At 40.0% G+C, this 15,634-nt stretch overlaps 1 non-coding gene and 1 pseudogene across 1 annotated transcript; one reads left to right on the top strand and one right to left on the bottom strand.

The window, feature by feature from the left end:
* Window positions 1–318: 318 nt before the first annotated feature.
* LOC118658449 lies at window positions 319–837 on the bottom strand (annotated as a pseudogene).
* Window positions 838–10,057: 9,220 nt separating this feature from the next.
* Window positions 10,058–10,191, top strand: LOC118659500. The gene has a single exon (XR_004968610.1). It is a non-coding gene; the product is annotated as a U11 spliceosomal RNA (small nuclear RNA).
* Window positions 10,192–15,634: the final 5,443 nt, after the last annotated feature.

Below are 15,634 nucleotides of genomic sequence, written 5' to 3'. Positions count from 1 at the left end.
GGTAAAAGCCAGACACCAGAGGGATGCAGAGGGGCCTCTCAAAGGCCTCTGAGCCCCAAAGCTCCTAGTCCTGCTTGAGGGTGAGCCTTTCTTTTTTTCTTTTTTTAAAAAATATACTTTTTTTATTGATTTCAGAGAGGAAGGGAGAGGGAGAGATAGATAGAAACATCAATGATGAGAGAGACTCTTTGATTGGCTGCCTCCTGCACGCCCCCTACTGGGGATTGAGCCTGTAACCGAGGCATGTGCTCCTGACTAGAATCGAACCCAGGACTCTTCAGTCTACAGGCCGATGCTCTATCCACTGAGCTAAACCAGCTAGGGCGAGGGTGAGTCTTTCAAAGAAATACTTGCCCAGCTCAGCCTGGGGCTGGCCAGCCCGCGGATGTTAGTCAGGTGTGGCCCATCTACTTGATGAGTTTCACCTCCTCACCCCGGAAGTGGTTCTCCAGGAGGTCACAGAGCTGAGGGTCTGTGCAGGTAGAACCCAGGGCCTGCAGCTCCAAAAGGGCCTGGTCCAGGTTCTTCTTCAAGGCCAAAGCGGCTTCCATGGTGTCCTCAGTTTTGCTCACTCATCTTGGGGAGGCTTCAGCACGTCTTGGAAGAGAATGCGGCCACTGAGCTAGTTTTGCAACTTTAAGAGACACTCAGCTCCCTCGGGCTTCTTCTCCGCCAACTGGGGGAAGAAGTGGCCCACACGCTCCAGAGCCACATCGTCCTGGTCGAAATAGAAGCCCCTAGAGAGGGAGGTGTGGGAGGCCCGCAATGCAGGCTGGCCAGGCGGGTGACCGCAGCCTCCGCCTCGGTGGGATAATTCTGAGGAATTTGGGAGCTCATGGCTGTCCGGCAATAAGGAGCTAAGGTAGGAGAAAAACCTGGTGTGCTGCCTGGTCCTAGAGGTGGTTCTGAAGGTGGTGACTGGATAAGACGCAGGAGAGTGGCCCCAGGCTGGGAGAAGGGGCGTCCCTGTGTCTGTTCCATCCAAACACTGTTGAAGCAACAGACAGATCCGGGACTGCTGAGGGCACTTAATGTTCATTTTTAAATTCATTATTGTTTCAAGTATTACATATAGTATTACATATGTTTCCCTTTTCCCCCATTGACCTCTCCCCTGCCACCCCCACCCCCCAGCACTTGCCCTCACCCCCCTAGTGTCCATGTCCATATACTTATATGCATGCATACAAGTCCTTTGGTTGATCTCTTACCCTGCACCGCACCCCTCCCCCTGCTCCCCACCTTCCATCTGAAGTTTGATGGTCTGGTTGATGCTTCTCTGTCTCTGGATCTATTTTTGTTCATCAGTTTATGTTGTTTGTTATAGTCCACAAATGAGTGAGATCATGTGGTATTTATTTTTCTCTGACTGGCTTATTTCGCTTAGCATAATGCTCTCCAAGTCCATCCATGCTGTTGCAAATGGTAAGAGTTCTTTCTTTTTAATAGAATACAACTGTATATTTTCAATTTCTTTACTCTGGACATTAGTAAAGATAAGAAATGTAGGGTTTATCCCTATGACAGACAGGTAGGAAGGTTTCTCCAAATTAATATTGTATCCCTGATAAATGCCCTTTGAACCCATACAATTATTCACTTCTTTAATATACATGTGGTCCAAAGCCCACTTTTCTAAATGATTTTAACTCTGTCATGTGAAACAATCAAAATGCCTTATCAAGAGCAGGAGAGACCACATCTCTGCTTATTCCATCTCTCCCTGGTAGAAGCAAATTAATTCTTTTAAAGTTTCTTCTTCACATGGCCATTCTGCTTGCTTGCTAGTGATTGAGTGGACTCATTCTTGAATTACACAGAAGAGCATTGTATAATCTGTGCTATTTTGTGAAAATGGACTATGCTGAGAATGGCCAAGGTCTGTCAATAAATGCCTTTTTTATAAATCATGGATGGTGAGAAGTAACACTTCTCTTATAGACACAGAAAACCTTTATGGTTGGGCACGGTTTGGTATCTTTTCTCCCAAACTTCTTCCATCCCTTCCTACCATTCTTCCTTCACTTATTTATTGTAAGTAATAACATTACCTATTATTCAACTCACAATTCTGGATCACTCACTGTGTGTCAGACAGTGAGAGTACAATGATGAAAACAGTAGGGACCTGGCCTTCAAGTAGAAGGAAGACTGATTTGGGGAGTGAAGTGAGGACAAGTGAACAGTTCTTTCTACTACAATGCAGCATGTGTAGTGATAAAAGGGAGCATAGCTTTATAGGCGGGGTGCTGCCAGGGAATGCTTTTCAGACACAGTGATGCCTAAATTCAGGATTAAAGGTGGAGTCAGAATTATTCTGAAGAAAAAGTGGGAAAGATATTCTGGGTGAAGGAGTGGAATGAGAGAAGGCATGGCTGCAGAAACTCAAATGGCTCAGTACATGGAAAGTTCTCCTCTTTGATCAGAACTCACTTGAGGAGGAGACACTGAACAAACTAGAAGACCACCCATGACTTATATAAATATAGTTACTGTCCACACTCATGACTGTTTGTGTTTTCCTCCCAAATTTCTACATGTAATGGGAATAGCGAAAAAATGCCACATCATTTTTGAGTGAACATTTCTTAATGGAGACATAGTTTTTCAAATGGAATATCAGCAAAAAAGCCCAACAACAACAAAACCCTTTTGCTTGACATAATGACCCTACTTTCAAGTTGGCTTTAATTTATTCACGTATTTCCTTGGGCTTTCAATACCACATTATGTTATTTAATACCAAAATTTCAGACTAAGTCAAACCTAGTGAAAAAAACAAGGCAGCCACTATATAACTACTGTTTAAATCCCAAGGAAATTAATGTCCCCTCTCATTTATTTGCAATTGCTATCTTCTCCTTACTTCCTAGATCTTTTTTATTTCTTTTCTTATTTCTTATTTGGTAATTCATTTTTCCGTTTTCTCGGGCCTTAGAGCTCCTGCCTTTATCCTACAATATTTGTTATCTATGGGACTAGATTATACTTGCTGTTCCCTAAAAGGATCAAGAATTAGATCACAGGCCAGAAATAATCCTCATGTCGGCTTGCAAGTGAGCAGGATCATTTTTGTAGCAGTTTATTATAAGTTGAGTACTAAGCCTAATCTTGCTGATTTTTATTTAGTAATTTGAAAAAAATTAAACCAAGGCATTGATCATTACCTCAAAATAGGCAGCGATTACTGTCATATACTTTGCAGAAAAAGAAAGAGGTAAAAACAAGAAGCGGACTTACAGAGGATTTGTAGTAAGTAAACAGAGGAACTTACCAATCAAGCATGATGCATTGAATGGGAATAGCTAAAAACTGCCACATCATTTTTAAGTGAACATTTTTTAATGGAGACAGTTTTTTTAATGGAATATAGTTTATCAATAATATAGTTTAGTTGACCAACAATATAGAAACTATATATATAGTTTATCAGTAATATGTAGTTTATAAAAAATATAAACTATTCCAATTATATTCTTTCAAATGACCCTTATTATAGTTGAAAACCATGATACTTGATTTTTTTACATTTCAATTATGATATAGTTGATATTTCTAGAATCTGCATTGGAAAGATATGATTTTCCATCATGAAGAAATGCTCCTTGATATCATAAGCATGTGCTACAAAGCCTCTCTTGGGAAGAATTGGTTCACACTGCTAGGCATCAATATCTAATGTAGCCTGAGAAAAGGAGTGGGTGGGAGGCAGAATTATGGCTCCCCATAACATCCATGTCCTAATTAGGAACCTGTGAATATGTTATGTTACATGGCAAAGAGGATTAAGGTGGAAGACAGATTTAAGGTTCCTAATCAGTTCATCTTGAAATTGGGAGATTATTTGGAATTATCTGGGTGAGTCCGATGTAAGCACAGGGGTTCTTAGAAGTGAAAGTGGGAGACAGAAGAAGAATCAGTATCAGAGTAGTTTGATATGAGAAAGACTCAGCCAACCATTGTTGGCTCTGAAGATGGAAGGAGGCCACAAGCCAAGAAATGCAGGCAGCTTGGAGAAGCTTCAAAAAGGTGAGAAAATGAGCCTCCAGAAAGGAATGCAGTTCCTTGACATTTTGATTTTAACCCAATGAGACACATTTCAGACATCTGACTTCCAGAACTATAAGATAATAATTTGTGTTGTTGTAAGCCACCAAAATTTGTGGTAATTTGTTATAGCAGCAACAGAAAACCAATACAGAATTATAGAGAGGGAATTGAGATGGAGAATTCATTCAAGTGGATTCAGCCATTGCTCCAAATCTCTTATAATAGAAAAAAAAAGTATGAAGAATTAGAGCATTGGAGTATCAAAGAAGATCTCTTCTAACTAGACATATATACTCTTCTAACTTGCTAAACCTTTGGTAATGGCAAAGCGAGACTTGATGTAAACTAAATGTACCTGAATAAAGGATTTACATTTTGCTAAATTCAGTTAACTGTTTTCAGTTTATTCACTCAATTTCCTAATGTCAGTTATTTTTTTGCTCTTCTTTTTTGGAGAGGAAAATATAACCATACTCAGACCTATTTACAACTATTGATGCCACGCCAATCACTGGTTGAATCATCACACACTCAAGGTACATTATGAGTTAAATATTTCCTATTTGACATTTTAGTTGTCCTGAAGTTTTCCTAAGCTTTTTGAAAATATTGACTTCTAGGATTCTGGTTTAGTGAGATAGTTAGTGCTATTTACTGTAAGATTCCCCCAAAGAATGATGACATGCATGGAAAGACTTGGAGTCCCATACCACTTCAATCCAGTTGGGCATAAAATCTGACACAGACATTTAGAATATCCAGTGTCACTTTAGTGTGCTAGTCCATCAATACTGCTAACATTCACCCACTAAATGTGTGTGCGATCAATGATGTCCTGTTTCAATAATAGCAAAGTGAGCTATGTGGAGCATATCTATTTTCTAACATATCTTTCAGGGAAAAAACAACAACACACACATTGAAGATTTCTTGCTTGCCACTAGGAAAGGTATTCTATGAGCTTTGGACCTGGCGTGAAGACAGCTTCTGGAATGTCAAACAATTATTGAGTTCTGTACTTGTATATCACAGTGACAACAGCTCCTGCTTTTACTTTTAACCCCTATTACTACATTTACTACATTAACCCGTATTCATGCAGAAAATTGCCAAGCTAGGTTCATCATAAATATGGTAAATTGATTGAAATATTGGTCCTAATTCTCTATCCCTTCTTGTAATAATAATACCCTTTGCAATATGCCTTTAACATCTCATCAAGAGATAAAGTCTATTTCTGGGCCTCCTGAATCTGGGCTAACCTTGTGAGCTGCTTTTGTCAAAAGAATGAGGCAGTAGCTCCAATTATGAGAAATAGGCCTTAGGAGGTTTGAGCATTTCAACTTTCTCTTAGACACCTGTCTCCACCATAAGAATAAGTCCAGGCAACTTGCTTGAAGATGATAAACCACATGAAATGAGCCAAGGGGTCCTAGCCTCCAGGAGCCAGCACCCAGAAGCATAAGCAACACAAGTAATTGACCTCTGGCTCATCTAAGAGGTAGGGGAGGGGGAACTGCTCAGCTGAGTCCGGCCTAAATTGTTGACCCAAAGAATTTTGAGTTAAGTAGCATCAATTTAGGCTATTCCATTTGAGTTTTGTTTTTTGTTGTTTCGGGTTTTTTTTTTTTTTTTTTTTTTTTTTTTTTTTTTTTTTTTTTTTTTTATGTACCCAGTAATACCTGATGCAAGGTTTTATGGAGGTCTGTGAACTCTGAAATTTTGTGTAAAATTTGATGTGCATATTTGTTTTTCTGGGAAGAACTTTTAGCATTTTGCTATTCTCAGACAATTGTGGTCTAGAAAAGTGTTACAAATCATTGCCTTATTAGTGCAGTGATGGGCTTAATCACATGCCAGATGTCAGACCTATTCATCTTTTGAATAAACCTACTCAGATTCTGATGAAGACAACTATTTGTTAGAATGAGAGTAAATACAGACACACACACACACACACACACACACACACACACACACTCCATACACACACACAAATTTCATGTGTGTATGCATGCATGCCCATGCTCACTTTTATTAATTGAACTGGAAATCTTTGGATCTCTTTTCTAGGTCGTATATGCTGAAATACCTTGTTTTCACCTGTTATGTAATGCTTATCTTTCCTTCATTGCTTGTGATTAATTTCTACAGTATTAGATTAAAAGATCAATTTCAAATGCTAATACCCTAATTAGATTGCCATCCCAGATTACATATATGTTCTTCTTTGAAGAATTTGCTGTTAGTACCTTCATAATCCAGGGTTCAGGATAAACTTTTTTTAACCCTTATCACTTTCATCCTTGGAGCTGATATCAGCCGTGGGCAAACTACGGCCCTCGGGCAGGATCCGGCCCGTTTGAAATGAATAAAACTATTGAAAAAAAAGACCGTACCCTTTTATGTAATGATGTTTACTTTGAATTTATATTAGTTCACACAAACACTCCATCCATGCTTTTGTTCTGGCCCTCTGGTCCAGTTTAAGAACCCATTGTGGCCCTCGAGTCAAAAAGTTTGCCCACCCCTGGTACCTCCTCACTTCATAGAGAAAAGGGACTCTTTCTCAGCTCCTGCAGGACAGCAATTATAGGGACTATAGAAAACTGTAGCATATGACCCATTATTTAGCTAACAAAGCTAATAGAAGTGTTAGTAATTGCTTCATTGTTTTAACATTGAAATGCGCGCGCGCGCGCACGCACACACACACACACACACACACACACACACACATTGTGTCCCCAAGTTGTGGGGTATGTCATGTTCTTCCGATGTCTGTAGTGTTCTCTGGTGAGCTCAGGAGGCCAACACACAGGGCTGTGCCTGAATGCCTAGCATTTGCTCTGCACTTATCTACCATGTGCCAAGGCTTGAGAGCCATGCATTTTCCCCAAACTCAGATCTTCTGGCTCATTGTCAGTCAAGTCATGCCAGAGCTGCTAGCCAACAAAAGCATATAGGGAAAATAAATTTGTCATAGGAAAGTACAGAAAGGCGATCACTTTCGGGCAGGACTACAGTAAGAACACTGTTAGGCTGCATGTCACTAATGTTAAAAACAAAATGCCTTGCCAAATAGCTTTAAATTTGTGTTTGAGTGTGCATGTGTGTGTGTGTGTCAATTAAAGCCCAAGGTTTTGGATACTTCTACCGTATAGTTAGACCCAAATTCAATTATGCACAGAAAACCATAGACATTTGCAAGAGCTATTTACCCAGGAACCAAGATGGTTATATTTTAACTCTTCCCCCACACCCAACCCAAGTGTGTTTTTGCTAGCCAGCTCCCAGGTGTGCGAGGTGGGGGTGGGGTGGGGTTGGGAGGGTGGTTTGAGTTTCAGCAAAGCATAGCAGGTGTAATGGTGGTCAGAGAAACACCTCCTTTCTTTCCACAGAATAACAGGTCATTTCACTGAGAAAAGAGCTGGGTTTTCTCCAGCACTTGCACCTTATAGCTTCAAATACATACCACATTGAGAGGATTTCCAGAAAATACAGATTGGCTGCTATAAACACCTAGGGCCTGGGAGCGGAGGTTTCTATCAGTTCTTTGTCTTTGCTCTAAGGTAGGGCACAACAGTGATAACGTTGTCTTCCTTCTTTTGGGTTCTGAAATTACTTTGAAATGCACATCAAAAGATAAAATAGAGGTCAGGCAATCTACAGAAGACTGATGTTCTAAAAGAGATATTTAAATACTCTTTTTCAAAGACCACATTGTCTACTATACAGATTATAATAGATTTTGTCACCCAAAGATGTAGAATGAAAATAGGAATAGAAATCTGAGGTGTCCTTCAGACGCCATATTGGCTACAAAAATAATTTCTGACGTTGCTAGAGCAGGGACTTGACAATTTGGTGGGCTCAGGTGCGGTGGCTATGAGAACCAGGCACCTGCACTTCCTCAGTGAAGTCATGATCATGGGCAAAGGAGGTGGTGCCTGCCACCCAGTAAAAAAGAAAATGAACCACACACAAAGTCTGTATAATTTCCAAGCGGTTATGAGAGTCCCTTTCCTCCTTCACATTCCCTAAGTCACATGTTCTCTTGTTACATCTGCATCCTTTCTTTTCAGCAAGGTGGCCATTAGTGTCCTTTTCACTAGATATTATGTGTCTAAACACTTTGGGCTGCAGGATGGGAGACACCCATTGTGTTTTGGCCTGACCTGCACATCTCCTTGAGGAAGGCTGTGTCTGTTACATATTTTCCCCAGAAGATGAGCATGATTTAGGGATTGCTGTGTGCTTGTCTTGGGGGCTCCGTGTTGGAATGGAAAGATCCCACACAAAGAGCTTAGGCACGAGTTGAGCTCTGAAGTTGCATGCTCTGTTTCCTTTTATTGTTTCTTTTAAAGAAAATGTTCTCAGATTTTCCTCTTGCATCGACCCAGGATAGTCTTTTGAGCAACTTATAATTTTTCAGCAGCTTCCACCCTGTGTTTTTGGATTGCTCCGGTTTTCTAACTCTTGTAGCTACTTAATTATTAACTGGTGGTTCAGGAAGTGTCATAAAACAGTGAAGTTATTTGCTAGATATACATACTAACTGACACACACATAAAATCTATATACATACATTCACACATGAATGCATCTCCAAGTGGACTCCAAGGTGGCAGGAAGAGATTCCACAGTTGGTCTCTTGTAGCATGTTTTGACAGTTCCTTCCTTTAGCAAAAAGAACTTTCAAAAAGCTTCTATATCCCAGCCAGCATGGCTCAGTGGTTGAGCATCGACCTATGAACTAGGAGGTCACAGTTGGATTTCCAGTCAGGGCACATGCCCAGGTGGTGGGCTCGATCCTCAGTGGGGGCGGGGGGTGGGTGGGCGGGGCGGGGGGGCGTGCAGGAGGCAACCTACCGATTTTCTCTCATCATTGATGATTCTATCTCTCTGCCTTCCTCTCCGAAATCAATAAAAATATATATTTTAAAAAGTTTCTGTAGTAGAAAAACCTTGATAATTTTTTTAAAAAAGTATTTTGTACTGTATAACTAGGGTCAACTATTGTTAAAATTTACCTAATCTTTATTTCAACTCAGGATTTATAGAAACTTCAGGGCTCACTGTCTTCCCTAGTTTGACAATTCTCTACAGCTTAGAAGCAAGTGTGCAGGCAAAGCTCACATTCCCAGTACAAACTTAGATCTCTGAATTGTCATTATGACTCTAAACTTGATCTGAAATCAAAAGGTATAAAAATGTTCTGATTTATGAAAAATTAGAGTATCATATGTTTATATATAAGCTGTATTTTAAATGTCATATAATTTCATATTTAAAAGAATTCTATGGTGAATCTCTCTCTCTCTCTCTCTCTCTCTCTCTCTCTCTCTCTCTCTCTCTCTCTCTCTCCCTTTCTCCCTCTCTCCCTCTCTCTCTCTCTCTCTTAAAGAATTATCGCAGAATTTATTTTGGATTTTTTTGGCTTAGGTGATACACAGCTTTTATGCAGACTCCCTGCCTCCTAGCAAGTACTATCCAAATCATGAGTTCCATTTTATTACCTACAATAAATACAGTCTCTAACATAACTTCTAAAACTTTTTCACTAAGGGCTCTCCATGCTAGAGAACACAAACACTAAATCTGTCCACCTTGGGATGTTTACACTTTAGCCCAAAGTGGTCCGAGTCATGCTTGAATTTTCTTTGAACACCTTGCCTTTGATATTAACGCAACATATATACTATAATTTAGAATACTTGCTTATTTGAATTTAAAATCTTTTAAATTACTTACTGGTCTGTAAAATGGGTGCAACAGGAAGAGGTGCTATGATCATTCTGTGCATCCAGCACACCCCACGCGGCTTGAAGGCCGCAGGCGGTATTCGTGTTCTGTGTGTGGTGGATCATTACACATTTAGTGAGGTTTTATTTTCGTGTGTGTGTGTGTGTGTGTGTGTGTGTGTGTGTGTTTAAGATGGCAGAAAGTTGCAAGGATGAATGGTGAAGGGAAAAGTGGCAGTAGAAAGATTAAAAATATAGGAGCAAAACAGGGCTTCTGTAGTGAGTGGCACATGTAGAGCAGTTTGATTGCTCTACGTGCGGAATCGACATCAAGAGATTTTGGAAGCATAATTTTTTGGTACTTGGGCAGCTGGTGATCATTGGTCCTAGCGCCCGCAAAAAAAAATAAATAAATAAAATATATATATATATATATATATATATATATATATATATATATATACACACACACATATGAGAAAGGTCTTCCTCTGCTAAGGAAGGTACTGTTTATTGAGTTCCCGTGGCTGCTATAATACATTAGCAAACACTTTGTGGCTTAAAAAAATAGAAATATTTTCTTTCATAGTCTTGGAAGCCAGAAATTGAGGTATTGGCAGGGCTGCCTCTCTCTGGAGCTTGGGGGTGTTGGGGAGAGCCTGAATATGATTCTTCCATCTTTTGGTGGGTGCTGGCTTTTTGTGGCATTCCCTGACATGTGGCCCCATCATTTCAGCCTTTGGCACCGTCTTCCGATTGCCTTGTCCTCTGTGTGTTTGTGTCTGCTCTTCTGTCTGTTTCAAACCTTCCTCTGCCTTTCTTACAAGGACACTTGTTACTGAATTTAGGGCCCATCTGGATAATCCATAATAATCTCAAAATCCTTAAGCTAATCACATCTTTGAAGACCCTTTTTCAAATAAGGCAACATCCATAGTTACTGGATTTAGAATGTGGACATATCTTTTTAGGGGCCACCATTCAACCCACCACCAAAGGAATCAAGAGTCGAGGTAAAGGGATGCGTCTGGAGCTGGAAATGGGATATGATGAGAATAGAGAAAGGAAGTTAAGATAGGGATGTATAGAGGCTGGAGTGGGTCAGAAGCCAAAAAGGGTTCTCACCTTCAAGTCTCAAACTTCTCTGTGGAGCAGGAGGCAAGGTCCTCTGTTCAGAGGGAAGGCAGTAGATATAGACCTCAGTGTACAAGAAAAATGAAATATTATAAAAGCTGTGGGTGTGAAAGGAGAATTTGACAGAGAACAGGTAAAGGGCAAGGGCTGGGGTGGTAAGACGTTGGGGACTATATATTTCTAGATCTTACATTTATAAATTTGACCATACCTTTATACAACTAAGGTTATATGCTGTTTCTTTTTATCAGTAGAGTACACTAACACAAAACAACTACAATAACAAATAAAGCAAAGCAAAATGAATGCCCGTGAAAATAAAGCACAGTCTGCTAACTTAGTCTAGACTAGCCCAGCAAGTTCGCTGCTTCCTCATGGTGAAACCCAGGGAAACGCTGATGGTGGCTAACGCATGGCCAGAACTAATGTGGGAGAGTAGGGAATGAAAGCCTTCAGTCACTGGGAGCTCCATGGGGAGCAGGGCAAATTGAGCTGAATTTTCTTTGGCTTCTAATCTGAAGTTTCTCCAGAAAAGGCTTTTCGAGGAAATGAGAGAAATGCCAAGAAGGGGAGTGTGCTAAATGTGGGGTAGATAAGCCTGAACATACTGTGCTTGTCCAAGTGATCTAACCATAGAAACAAACTTCAGTCTGTAACTTTAGCCTAATTATCACTTAACGTGGGGATATTTACTGGGCACCGGCCGTGTGTTGGCCTCCATATTGTCCTGAATCCTTATTTGATGGAAATAGTGCCAGCAATTATGTAAATGACTTCAAGCAAGTTCTGATTTTTAATATTTCCACTGTGTACCATCAAACCCATGTCCAAATGTCCAGACAGTTTCAACGTGATCAGAAGAACGGATCAGACTTTTTTTCTGGCATCCTTTATGTATAAGTCAATGAGTTTAAATGGAATCTTGATACGTGCATTAATGGGACAGAGATAAGAGATGTTTTCTGAGTCCATAATATTAATTTCTTGGTTCCTCAAGTTATAGTATACTGTAGTTGCTAGATTTCATATTATGTATATGTATCCTACAGGCACAAGAAGCCAAGGGTCTAACTAAATATACCTTATAGCAGTGTTTCTCAGGTATTAATGTGCATATGAATCTCTTGGGAATCTTGTAAAAAATGCAGGTTCTGTAGGTTTGGGTTGGGCTTGGGATTTTGCATTTCAAATAAGCTCCCAGATGATGCTGATGTAGCTGATTCAAAGAATATGTTTTGTTTAGCAAGATGTTAGACCATTTAAAAAACTTGTGGAATACATACAAGACCCAAAAATATGTGGTTTGGTAGCTGTAACATCAGAAAAAATCATATATGGCAGTAAGCTGAAAATATTTTCCTTATCTTCTGAGAAGATCCATGTTTATTTAGCCTCTTAATAAATCTTCATATTGACCTTCAATCTACTTAGCTTTCTGTGAAGTGAGGATCCAGCAATTAAAATGAGCCAAATTATCTACTCTAAAGATAGTGAGAAATTTTTTAGTTTTGAGTTTGAATGGGTCCAGTACGTACATCTCTAAGATGTATAGGGTTTTTCTTTTCTGTTTTTTTAATATTAAACATTGTGAGGAAACTAGACAATCTCTTGAGAAGGAAGAGCTTATTTATTTATTTTTATTTATTGTCTAAAGTTTTACATATGTCTCCTTTTCCCCCCTATTAACCTCCCCCCCAACCCCCGCAGCCATTCCCACACCGGGAAAGCCCCCACCGCCCCAGTGTCTGTATGCATTGGTTATGCTAATATGCATGCATACAAGTCCTTTGGTTGCTCTCTAACCTCCCTTCCCCTGCCATTTGTCTCTGGATCTATTTTTTTAAATAAATTTTTATTGATTTCAAAGAGGAAGGGAGAGAGAGAGAGAGAAACATCAATGATGAGAGAGAATCACTGATCGGCTGTCTCCTGCACGCCCCCTACTGGGGATCATGCCTGCAACCTGGGCATGTGCCCTGACCGGGAATCGAACCTGGGACCCTTCAGTCTGCAGACCAGCGCTCTATCCACTGAGCAACACCGGCCAGGGCTCTGGATCTATTCTTGTTCACCAAATTATGTTGATCATTATATCCCACATATGAGTGAGATCATGTGATATCTATCTTTCTCAAACTGGCTTATTTCGATTAGCATAATGCTCTCCAGTTCCATCCATGCTGTTGCAAATGGTAAAAGTTCCTTCTTTTGTATAGCGGTATAGTATTCCATTGTGTAGATGTACCACAGTTTTTTCATCCACTCATCTGCTGATGGGCACTTAGGTTGTTTCCAGATCTTAGCTATTGTAAATTGTGCTTCTATAAACATAGGGGTGCATATATCCTTTCTGATTGGTGTTTCTGGTTTCTTGGGATATAGTCCTAGAAGTGGGATCACTGGGTCAAATGGGAGTTCCATTTTTAACTTTTTGAGGAAACTCCATACTGTCTTCCACAGTGGCTACACCAGTCTGCATTCCCACCAGCAGTGCATGAGGGTTCCTTTTTCTCCACATCCTCGCCAGCACTTGTCATTTGTTGATTTGTTGATGATAGGCTTTTTGTTTTTATCATCAGGAGTATAGTAGTAGTTTTAGAGACACTTTTACTAAGATTTATTACACTAATTGCATATGTAGCTATCAGAAAGGATCATATTGGTTCCTTATTTAACATCCAATTTCTCTTTTTTCTTTTCTATCAGAAATCCAAATTTGTGAAATTATTTCCTGCTTCTCCCCTCCCACTCCCAGCATGAAGTCATGAGCCTGGGGATAAATGACACCTCCCCAGCTCCAACAGAGGGTCTGGTTCATTTAAGGTTAATCCCCTCTCTTTTGCTAGAGGTGGTTTAGGAATGAGATATGGAAGCCTCAAGGACAACTTTTCTTGCTCCAAAGAGAGATCCATAGAAGAGAAAAATTTATCATTTGTATTTTATTAGGACACAAGCTCTGGAATGGCCCAAGTCATCTTGTAACCAGCCTGAGAATAAAGCCAACAACAGTTGCTAGAACTGATAACATCATTAGCCACTAACTTAACCAATCCTATAGCTCTCCCTACTTCTAGACCTTTTCTTATGTGAAATAATTTCTTTCTTTTCTTTTTTTTTAAGTATTCTGGCTAGTTTAACTTGGGATCTCTGTTGTAACTGAAAACATCAGTTTTCTTTTCATCTTCACACCAAATAAAATAGAAAAAGATAAGATGTGGAGGGCACCCATCCGTGGATTAGTTGCCCTTAGAATCCTCAGGAGGATCACCAGCAGTGAAAATTTATAGCCATCTTATTAAAGTCATACACACTCAGTCTGGTTACATTGAAATAACCGACCACATTGATTTTCCTCTGCTGAGTGAATAGGTGATTTCTTAAAAATTTAACAATTTTTTCCAAAAAAGTATTATTTAAAAAGTCAATTTTCAAATTATACTGATAAATCTTAGAACCGAGCAAGATTTTAACATGGATTTATTTATGTTTAGTTTCCATTTTATGTACTTTGGGTGGCTTCCGATGAGTGGTCCCAGATTATTCATGACTGCTTCTACTGTGAGTCGGTATATTTTAAGAAAAACAAGTCACCAGCCACTCTTTCTGCACGTCGAACACACACGTCGCCGGAGTGGGCACTGTGCAAACGTGAAAAATTAGAACTCACATTACAGCTGAGGCTGCTGCAATGCTTTGACACTGGCTTCCCCCAAAAGTAAATAGTCTTAGTTCGTCGATCATTTTTTTGTTCAAACTCCATTTGTGAGTGTTGTGAAACATTAAGTAATCTGTACATTTGCACGGCTGAGTGTATGATGCTGTGTGAAGCACAGGAGTTGAAGAATGGCTTCTTTATAATAGCACATGGCAGGCCTCTCTAATGAGATGCCATTTGCTGTACAAGGCTCGTACATGTGGTACTTGACAGCAGGTGTCTGGAGAGAATCCTGCAAACATTTTCACATATACTGTTACCGGCAATTGGCAAGAAAAGGTAATGGTCTGAATGTGGAGGACTGAACCAGAAAGGAGAATAAAATGCAAAGTGATAATGAAAGAGAGAGAGGGGGGTGGAAAAACCCTAAAAACCCCAGCTCACTGGCTTGTTTCTGCATTAAGGAAGTGTATAAATAACTCCATCAGAGGCTACTCAACTTGACATATTACCTACATGGAAGAGAAAGGTCTTATTGTGCTCAAACCACTGAGTTACCTAAGGCTCCTTTCTCAATAGAGAATGGATACAAGTGACTGGCTCACGTCAGTGTGGAGTTTAATTAAACCACTCAACGCTGGTCTGCAGAAGCTGAGAATGAAATTTATTGGGGGAAAATATTCATTTGGACAAGTTTTACATGAGATTTTTTTTGCATCCCATGCTTAATGTCAAGTGCAGGGTTGTCACTCATAATTGTGTTTTTGTGCATTTAACAAAGGCATGTGGTCCAAGAAGTGACTGGGGGCTGCAGGCAAAGCCACATTGCACTTGCCAAGCTGATACCCTGGCGAAGGGCTACCTTTGCTGGGGTGCGGGGGATGGCGGTCCATTTTTTTTTTTATCCCACAAAGGTACTTTTTTTAGTTAAGCCGTGTACTCTCATCTTTTACTAATTCACCAAATGAAAGGGAGCTGCATCTTTTTTTTTTAATGGTGCTTTTTGTAATTTGTCCACCTAGAGAGGAGACCCTTGTCCTCTTTAGTAGAA

Source organism: Myotis myotis, unplaced genomic scaffold (assembly GCF_014108235.1).
Source record: "Myotis myotis isolate mMyoMyo1 unplaced genomic scaffold, mMyoMyo1.p scaffold_m19_p_6, whole genome shotgun sequence".
NCBI classification, from domain to species: domain Eukaryota; kingdom Metazoa; phylum Chordata; class Mammalia; order Chiroptera; family Vespertilionidae; genus Myotis; species Myotis myotis.
The sequence above is the reverse complement of the archived record's forward strand: the minus strand, read 5'-3'. Positions and strand labels throughout refer to the sequence as shown.